Genomic DNA, 10,157 nt, shown 5'->3' on the forward strand with positions numbered 1-10,157 from the left:
TTGATGAAACAGGCAAAACTGTTCTGAATTAGCTTCTCTGAACCTTTGTGAATACGCACCCTGGTCCAGTGTACTCTATCATTGAGTTACGTCTACATTGAAATTTGAATACCACAGCACAATGGTGCACACATATTATCACCAGCAGTTTGGATTATAATCTGGTGGCTGATTGGAGATGGTGTTTACCGTCGAGATTTTGAGAAGATCGACTCGCTATAAATCTATCAATCTTACGGACCCAAATAATCTTTCTGAGTTTTGATTATTGCGAAACCGTTTTCCAACTGCTACTTGTAATCGTACTATATATATAGTTTTTAGATTGGATTAGAGCGTCAGTATCAGGGTTGTCGTTGCTGATGATTAAACCCATGAGAGAGGAACATTATATATTAGCCCTGCCGTGCCCCTTCACACACACACACACACACTGCGTGCCACGCACGCACACACACACACACACACACACACACACACACACACACACACACACACACACACACACACACACACACACACACACACACACACACACACACACACACACACACACACACAACATATAGAACCACCTTCCCATTGGCTACTCACTGTCCGACCTCATACACAGCACCGGTGCAGGACACAGGAGATAATCGTTCTGCACAACACTTGGCTTCCTGTCTGGAAAAGAGAATTGAATGAGCCCCCTTGTACACACACACACACACACACACAGAGAGACACAGAGAGACACACAGAGATAGGGCCCATTTTAAAAGATTTATAAAGGCAGACATTTGTCATCAGGAAAAAGGGGATGAGAGGGGAGAGGAGGGAGAGAGGGTAAGGGGATGAGAGGGTAGGGAAAGGAGAGAGGAGTAGAGGGGATGAGAGGGGTAGAAAGGAGTAGAGAAGGATGGGAGGGTAGAGGAAAGGAGAGAGGAGTAGATAGGAGTAGGGGATGAGAGGGGGTAGAAAAGGAGTAGAAAGGAGTAGAGAGGAGTAGAGGGGATGAGAGGGGTAGAGGAAAGGAGAGAGGAGTAGATAGGAGTAGAGGGATGAGAGGGGTAGAGAGGAGTAGAGAGTAGAGGGGATGAGAGGGGTAGAGAGGAGTAGAGGAGTAGATAGAATTAGAGGGGATGAGAGGGGTAGAGAGGAGTAGAGAGGTAGATAGGAGTAGAGGGGATGAGAGGGAGTAGAGAGGAGTAGAGAGGAGTAGGGGATGAGGGGTAGAGAGGAGTAGAGAGGATGAGAGAGGAAGAAGAGAGGAGAGAGGGGTAGATTAGGGAGGAGTAGCAGCCATCTAGATTAGGAGGAGTAGTGGCCAAATACATTAGGAGGAGTAGCAGCCATCTAGATTAGAGGGAGTAGCAGCCATCTAGATTAGGAGGAGTAGCAGCCATCTAGATTAGGAGGAGTAGCAGCCATCTAGATTAAAGAGGAGTAGCAGCCATCTAGATTAGGAGTAGCAGCCATCTAGATTAAGAGGAGTAGCAACCATCTAGATTAAGAGGAGTAGCAGCCATCTACATTAGGAGGAGTAGCAGCCATCTAGATGAAGAGGAGTAGCAGCCATCTAGATTAAGAGGAGTAGCAGCCATCTAGACTAGGAGGAGTAGCAGCCATCTAGATTAGGAGGAGTAGCAGCCATCTAGATTAGAGGAGTAGCAGCCATCTAGATTAGGAGGAGTAGCAGCCATCTAGATTAAGAGGGTAGCAGCCATCTAGACTAGGAGGAGTAGGAGCCATCTAGATGAAGAGGAGTAGCAGCCATCTAGATTAGGAGGAGTAGCAGCCCATCTAGATTAGAGAGGTAGCAGCCATCTAGATTAGGAGGAGTAGCAGCCATCTAGATTAGGAGGAGTAGCAGCCATCTAGATTAGGTTTGCTGACAGACTAAATGTTCTCTACTGACTGACACCTGCCAAGCGTCCCTGTCCGGGGAAATGCTTTGTAAGCAGATATAAAACACGTGAAGGCATCTTGTCTATGAGTGGAATAACATTGTGGACAACCTGCTAGCCAGTCAGTAGACGTGACACAACCCCTGGCACAGACAGGACAGGCCTGCTAGTCAGTCAGTAGACTGTGTGTGTGTGTGTGTGTGTGTGTGTGTGTGTGTGTGTGTGTGTGTGTGTGTGTGTGTGTGTGTGTGTGTGTGTGTGTGTGTGTGTGTGTGTGTGTGTGTGTGTGTGTGTGTGTGTGTGTGTGTGTGTGGAAACTATGGAAACTATTTTAATCCACTGCTGAAGAATCAGAAATAACTTTAGAGAGAATGAAATGTTCCCCCAAAATGAAGGCTTGGCGAGAGATGTGGCTAGTTGTGGCTAGATGTGGCTAGTTGTGGCTAGATGTGGCTAGATGTGGCTAGTTGTGGCTAGATGTGGCTAGATGTGGCTAGATGTGGCTAGTTGTGGCTAGATGTGGCTAGATGTGGCTAGATGTGGCTAGATGTGGCTAGATGTGGCTAGTTGTGGCTAGATGTGGCTAGATGTGGCTAGATGTGGCTAGATGTGGCTAGTTGTGGCTAGATGTGGCTAGATGTGGCTAGTTGTGGCTAGATGTGGCTAGATGTGGCTAGATGTGGCTAGATGTGGCTAGATGTGGCGAGATGTGGCTAGTTGGCTAGATGTGGCTAGATGTGGCTAGATGTGGCTAGATGTGGCTAGTTGTGGCTAGATGTTGCTAGTTGTGGCTAGATGTGGCTAGATGTGGCTAGATGTGGCTAGTTGTGGCTAGATGTTGCTAGTTGTGGCTAGATGTGGCTAGATGTGGCTAGATGTGGCTAGATGTGGCTAGATGTGGCTAGATGTGGCTAGTTGTGGCTAGATGTGGCTAGATGTGGCTAGATGTGGCTAGTTGTGGCTAGATGTGGCGAGATGTGGCTAGATGTGGCTAGATGTGGCTAGATGTGGCTAGATGTGGCTAGATGTGGCTAGATGTGGCTAGATGTGGCTAGTTGTGGCTAGATGTGGCTGTTGTGGCTATATGTGGCTAGATGTGGCTAGTTGTGGCTAGATGTGGCTAGATGTGGCTAGTTGTGGCTAGATGTGGCTAGATGTGGCTAGTTGTGGCTAGATGATGCTAGATGTGGCTAGTTGTGGCTAGATGTGGCTAGTTGTGGCTAGATGTGGCTAGATGTGGCTAGTTGTGGCTAGATGTGGATAGATGTGGCTAGATGTGGCTAGATGTGGCTAGTTGTGGCTAGATGTGGCTAGTTGTGGCTAGATGTGGCTAGTTGTGGCTAGATGTGGCTAGATGTGTCTAGATGTGGCTAGATGTGGCTAGATGTGGCTAGATGTGGCTAGATGTGGCTAGATGTGGCTAGTTGTGGCTAGTTGTGGCTAGATGTGGCTAGATGTGGCTAGATGTGGCTAGATGTGGCTAGATGTGGCTAGTTGTGGCTAGATGTGGCTAGATGTGGCTAGTTGTGGCTAGATGTGGCTAGTTGTGGCTAGATGTGGCTAGATGTGGCTAGATGTGGCTAGTTGTGGCTAGATGTGGCTAGATGTGGCTAGATGTGGCTAGTTGTGGCTAGATGTGGCTAGATGTGGCTAGATGTGGCTAGTTGTGGCTAGATGTGGCTAGTTGTGGCTAGATGTGGCTAGATGTGGCTAGATGTGGCTAGATGTGGCTAGATGTGGCTAGATGTGGCTAGTTGTGGCTAGATGTGGCTAGATGTGGCCAATATAGTTCCCTTCTAATATAGTTCCCTTCTAATATAGTTCCTTTCTAATATAGTTCCCTTCTAATATAGTTCCCTTCAAATATAGTTCCCTTCTAATATAGTTCCTTCCAATATAGTTCCCTTCCAATATAGTTCCTTCTAATATAGTTCTCTAATATAGTTCCCTTCTAATATAGTTCCCTTCTAATATAGTTCCCTTCTAATATAGTTCCCTTCTAATATAGTTCCCTTCTAATATAGTTCCCTTCTAATATAGTTCCCTTCTAATATAGTTCTCTTCTAATATAGTTCCCTTCTAATATAGTTCCCTTCTAATATAGTTCCCTTCTAATATAGTTCCCTTCTAATATAGTTCCCTTCTAATATAGTTCCCTTCTAATATAGTTCCCTTCTAATATAGTTCCTTCTAATATAGTTCCCTTCTAATATAGTTCCTTCTAATATAGTTAGAAAAGACATCACCCAGCTACATCCTGCGCGTGTTTCTCTTCTAGAAGGCTATACAGAAGGTACCATATGGTGTGTGTGTGTGTGTGTGTGTGTGTGTGTGTTTACTTACTGTAGATCTGCTGGCCCACCATGAAGCTACAGACGACCCCGCCGTTGCCTCGTCCCACAGAGAAGCCGTTCCCTCGAAGCACGATGTCAAACGACTCTGTTTTATGGAAACAAAATAGAGGAGAAAGTGGGGAGAGGGAACTCACACACACACACACACACACACACACACAGACACAGACACACAGACACAGACACACACACACACACACACACACACACAGACACACACACACACAGACACACACAGACACACACAGACACACACAGACACACACACACACACACAGACACACATACACACACAGACACAGACACACACACACACACACACACACACACACACACACACACACACACACACACACACACACACACACACACACAGACACACACACACACAGACACACACAGACACACACAGACACACACAGACATACACACACACACACAGACACACAGACACAGACACACACACACACACACACACACACACACACACACACACACACACACACACACACACACAGACACACACACACACACACACACACACACACACACACACACAGACACACAGACACATAGACACACACACACAGACACACAGACAGACACACACACACACACACAGACACACACACAAACACAGACACACACACACAGACACACACACATACACACACACACACACAGAAGCACACAGAAACACACACAAATACACGCACACAGACAGACACACACACTAGACAACACTAAGGACACACACTAGACTACACTAAGGACACACACTAGACAACACTAAGGACACACACTAGACAACACTAAGGACACACACTAAACAACACTAAGGACACACACACTAGACAACACTAAGGACACACACTAGACAACACTAAAGACACACACACTCTACAACACTAAGGACACACACACTAGACAACACTAAGGACACACACTAGACAACACTAAGGACACACACTAGACAACACTAAGGACACACACTAGACAACACTAAGCACACACACTAGACAACACTAAGGACATACACACTAGACAACACTAAGGACACACACTAGACAACACTAAGGACACACACACTAGACAACACTAAGGACACACATTAGACAACATTAAGGACACACACTAGACAACACTAAGGACACACACTAGACAACACTAAGGACACACATTAGACAACACTAAGGACACACACTAGACAACACTAAGGACACACTAGACAACACTAAGGACGCACACTAGACAACACTAAGGACACACACTAGACAACACTAAGGACATACACTAGACAACACTAAGGACACACACTAGACAACACTAAGGACACACACACTAGACAACACTAAGGACACACACACTAGACAACACTAAGGACACACACACTAGACAACACTAAGGACACACACACTAGACAACACTAAGGACACACAAATGCAGGACGACAGTCTCTATGACCAGCAATGGAACATAAATACAGGCCCTGCGCTGGGAGTGCCCACGATGCAACACAACACACTCCCACAAACAACAACAACACTTACGGTTCACACAGACACTGGAAGGCTCCACTGTCAGGATCTCTGTACAGGACTGCTTTAATATCTGCAGAACGGAATGGATACGATGACATCAGTCGAGACTTTAGAGAGTGTTCAGAAGACTGGGGGAAGAGACGGAGCGAGGGGAGAGGAGTGATAGACGGGGAGGAACGGAAGACACAAAGATCAGTGGGGGAGAGAGGGACCTACGGGAGGGGAGGAGTAGGGTTAGAGAGAGGAGAGAGAGAGAGGGAGCTATGTGGGGGGAGAGGGACCTATGAGAGGGAGGAGTAGGGGAGAGAGAGGAGAGAGAGACCTACGGGAGGGAGGAGTAGAGTTAGAGAGGAGAGAGAGACCTATGGGAGGGAGGAGTAGGGGAGAGAGAGGAGAGAGAGGGAGCTATGTGGGGGGGATAGAGGGACCTACGGGGGAGGGAGTAGTAGGGGAAAGAGAGGAGAGAGAGGGAGCTATGTGGGGGAGAGAGGGACCTACGGGAGGGAGGAATAGGAGAGGGAGAGAAGAGAGAGGGAACTATGTGGGGGGAGAGAAGGACCAATGGGAGGGAGGAGTAGGAGAGGGAGAGGAGAGAGAGGGAGCTATGGGAGGGAGGAATAGGAGAGGGAGAGGAGAGAGAGGCAGCTATGTGGGGGGAGAGAGTGGGAGAGATGGGGGAGCGAATTCATCATTGGTGGATAAATTATGCAGGGCTATTACATTCCTCCGTACTATTAAAAACCCAGAGCCGACATCCATGTGAGCCCACTGTCATACAGAAGGCATTATCATATAGAAAGACCTTCTATGTGAGCCCACTGTCATACAGAAGGCATTATCATATAGAAAGACCTTCTATGTGGGCCCACTGTCAAACAGAAGGCATTATCATATAGAAAGGCCTTCTATGTGAGCCCACTGTCAAACAGAAGGCATTATCATATAGAAAGGCCTTCTATGTGAGCCCACTGTCATACAGAAGGCATTATCATATAGAAAGACCTTCTATGTGAGCCCACTGTCATACAGAAGGCATTATCATATAGAAAGGCCTTCTATGTGGACCCCACTGTCATACAGATGGCATTATCATATAGAAAGGCCTTCTATGTGAGCCCACTGTCATACAGGTGGCATTATCATATAGAAAGGCCTTCTATGTGAAGGCACTTTTGACAAATCAAATTGGATTTGAAATAGATGTATGAAAATATTGACTAAATAAACGAAAGAAAAACATTTAAAGTAACAAAATAAAATTACATAACACTAACGAGGCTATATACAGGGTGTTACGGTACAGAGTCAATGTGGAGGCTATATACAGGGTGTTACGGTACAGAGTCAATGTGGAGGCTATATACAGGGGTACTGGTACAGAGTCAATGTGGAGGCTATATACAGGGTGTTACGGTACAGAGTCAATGTGGAGGCTATATACAGGGGTACCGGTACAGAGTCAATGTGGAGGCTATATACAGGGGGAACCGGTACAGAGTCAATGTGGAGGCTATATACAGGGGTACCGGTACAGAGTCAATGTGGAGGCTATATACAGGGGGGTACCGGTACAGAGTCAATGTGGAGGCTATATACAGGGGTACCGGTACAGAGTCAATGTGGAGGCTATATACAGGGGGGTACCGGTACAGAGTCAATGTGGAGGCTATATACAGGGGGTACCGGTACAGAGTCAATGTGGAGGCTATATACAGGGTGTTACAGTACAGAGTCAGTGTGGAGGCTATATACAGCGGGTACCGGACCGAGTCAATGTGGAGGCTATATACAGGGGGTACCGGTACAGAGTCAATGTGGAGGCTATATACAGGGGTACCGGTACAGAGTCAATGTGGAGGCTATATACAGGAGGTACCGGTACAGAGTCAATGTGGAGGCTATATACAGGGGTACCGGTACAGAGTCAATGTGGAGGCTATATACAGGGGTACCGGTACAGAGTCAATGTGGAGGCTATATACAGGGGTACCGGTACAGAGTCAGTGTGGAGGCTATATACAGGGGGTACCGGTACAGAGTCAGTGTGGAGGTTATATACAGGGGGTACCGGACCGAGTCAATGTGCGGGGTACAGGTTAGTCGAGGTCATTTGTACATGTAGGTGGGGGTAAAGTGGACTGTACATAGATAATAAACAGTAGTACAGGTTAGTTGAGGTCATGTGTACATGTAGGTAGGGGGTAAAGTGACTGTACATAGATAATAAACAGTAGTACAGGTTAGTTGAGGTAGATATGTACATGTAGGTGGGGGTAAAGTGACTATACATAGACAATAAACAGTAGTACAGGTTAGTTGAGGTAGATATGTACATGTAGGTGGGGTAAAGTGACTGTACATAGATAATAAACAGTAGTACAGGTTAGTTTAGGTAGATATGTACATGTAGGTAGGGGTAAAGTGACTATACATAGACAATAAACAGTAGTACAGGTTAGTTGAGGTAGATATGTACATGTAGGTGAAGTAAAGACTGTACATAGATAATAAAACAGTAGTACAGGTTAGTTGAGGTAGATATGCACATGTAGGTGGGGTAAAGTGACTGTACATAGATAATAAAACAGTAGTAGGTTAGTTGAGGTAGATTAACACAGGTAGGGTAAAGTGACTATACATAGACAACAAACCAGGTTAGTTGAGGTAGATATGTACATGTAGGTGGGGGTAAAAGTGACTGTACATAGATAATAAACAGTAGTACAGGTTAGTTGAGGTAGATATGTACACGTAGGTGGGGGTAAAGTGACTGTACATAGATAATAAACAGTAGTACAGGTTAGTTGAGGTAGATATGTACATGTAGGTGGGGGTAAAGTGACTGTACATAGATAATAAACAGTAGTACAGGTTAGTTGAGGTAGATATGTACATGTAGGTGGGGGTAAAAGTGACTATACATAGATAATAAACAGTAGTACAGGTTAGTTGAGGTAGATATGTACATGTAGGTGGGGGGGTAAAGTGACTGTACATAGATAATAAACAGTAGTACAGGTTAGTTGAGGTAGATATGTACATGTAGGTGGGGGTAAAGTGACTGTACATAGATAATAAACAGTAGTACAGGTTAGTTGAGGTAGATATGTACATGTAGGTAGGGGTAAAGTGGACTATACATAGACACAAACAGTAGGTACAGGTTAGTTGAGGTAGATATGTACACATGTAGGTGAGGGTAGTGACTGTACATAGATAATAAACAGTAGTACAGGTTAGTTGAGGTGCAGATATGTACATGTAGGTGGGGGTAAAGTGACTGTACATAGATAATAAACAGTATTACAGGTTAGTTGAGGTAGATATGTACATGTAGGTGGGGGTAAAGTGACTGTACATAGGATAATAATAAACAGTAGTACAGGTTAGTTGAGGTAGATATGTACATGTAGGTGGGGGTAAGTGACTATACATAGATAATAAAACAGTAGTACAGGTTAGTTGGAGGTAGATATGTACATGTAGGTTGAGGTAAAAGTGACTGTACATAGATAGTAAACAGTAGTACAGGTTAGTTGAGGTAGATATGTACGCATGTAGGTGGGGCTAAAGTGACTGTACATAGATAATAAACAGTAGTACAGGTTAGTTAGAGTAGATATGTACATGGGGTAGAGTAAAGTGACTGTACATAAGTAATAAACAGTAGTCACAGGTTAGTTGAGGGAAATTAAGATATATGCACATGTAGGTAGGGTAAAGTGACTGTACATAGATAATAAACAAGTACAGAGTAGCAACAGGTGTAAAGTGACTAACAAAGGTAGCAGCAGTGTAAAAACAAGGGTGGGTTAATATAAATAGTCCAGGTGGCCATTTGATTAATTATTCATTATTATTTATTTATTTAACTTGGCAAGTCAGTTAGAACTCATTTTCAATGACAGCTAGGAACAGTGGGTTAACTGCCTGTTCAGGGGCAGAACAACAGGTTTGTACCTTGTACAGCTTGAGGTTTGAACTTGCAACCTTGCAGTTACCCAGTCCAATGCTCTAACCACTAGGCTACCTGCCGCCGCAGGGGTAGAAGCTGTTAAGCAGCCTTTTGGGCCGAAGACTTGGCTCTCGGTACAGCTTGTCATGAGGTAGCAGAGAGAACAGTCTATGACTTGGCTCTCCGGTACAGCTTGTCATGAGGTAGCAGAGAGAACAGTCTATGACTTGGCTCTATGGTACAGCTTGTCATGAGGTAGCAGAGAGAACAGTCTATGACTTGGCTCTACGGTACAGCTTGTCGTGAGGTAGCAGAGAGAACAGTCTATGACTTGGCTCTACGGTACAGCTTGTCGTGAGGTAGCAGAGAGAACAGTCTATGACTTGGCTCTACGGTACAGCTTGTCATGAGGTAGCAG

The 10,157-nt window shown here is 45.3% G+C and overlaps 2 long non-coding RNA genes across 2 annotated transcripts; one reads left to right on the plus strand and one right to left on the minus strand.

Moving 5' to 3' along the window:
- Nucleotides 1-609: 609 nt before the first annotated feature.
- Nucleotides 610-5,957, minus strand: LOC127919041 (uncharacterized). The gene is made up of 3 exons (XR_008101707.1): nt 5,794-5,957; nt 4,233-4,328; nt 610-666 (listed from the first exon to the last, which is right to left on the minus strand). It is a non-coding gene; the product is annotated as an uncharacterized LOC127919041 (long non-coding RNA).
- Nucleotides 5,958-7,984: 2,027 nt separating this feature from the next.
- On the plus strand, nt 7,985-8,893 carry LOC127919040 (uncharacterized). Its single transcript, XR_008101706.1, has 3 exons — nt 7,985-8,051; nt 8,540-8,655; nt 8,803-8,893. It is a non-coding gene; the product is annotated as an uncharacterized LOC127919040 (long non-coding RNA).
- Nucleotides 8,894-10,157: the final 1,264 nt, after the last annotated feature.

The sequence above is a fragment of the Oncorhynchus keta genome, unplaced genomic scaffold (genome assembly GCF_023373465.1).
Source record: "Oncorhynchus keta strain PuntledgeMale-10-30-2019 unplaced genomic scaffold, Oket_V2 Un_contig_15575_pilon_pilon, whole genome shotgun sequence".
Taxonomy (NCBI): Eukaryota; Metazoa; Chordata; class Actinopteri; order Salmoniformes; family Salmonidae; genus Oncorhynchus; species Oncorhynchus keta.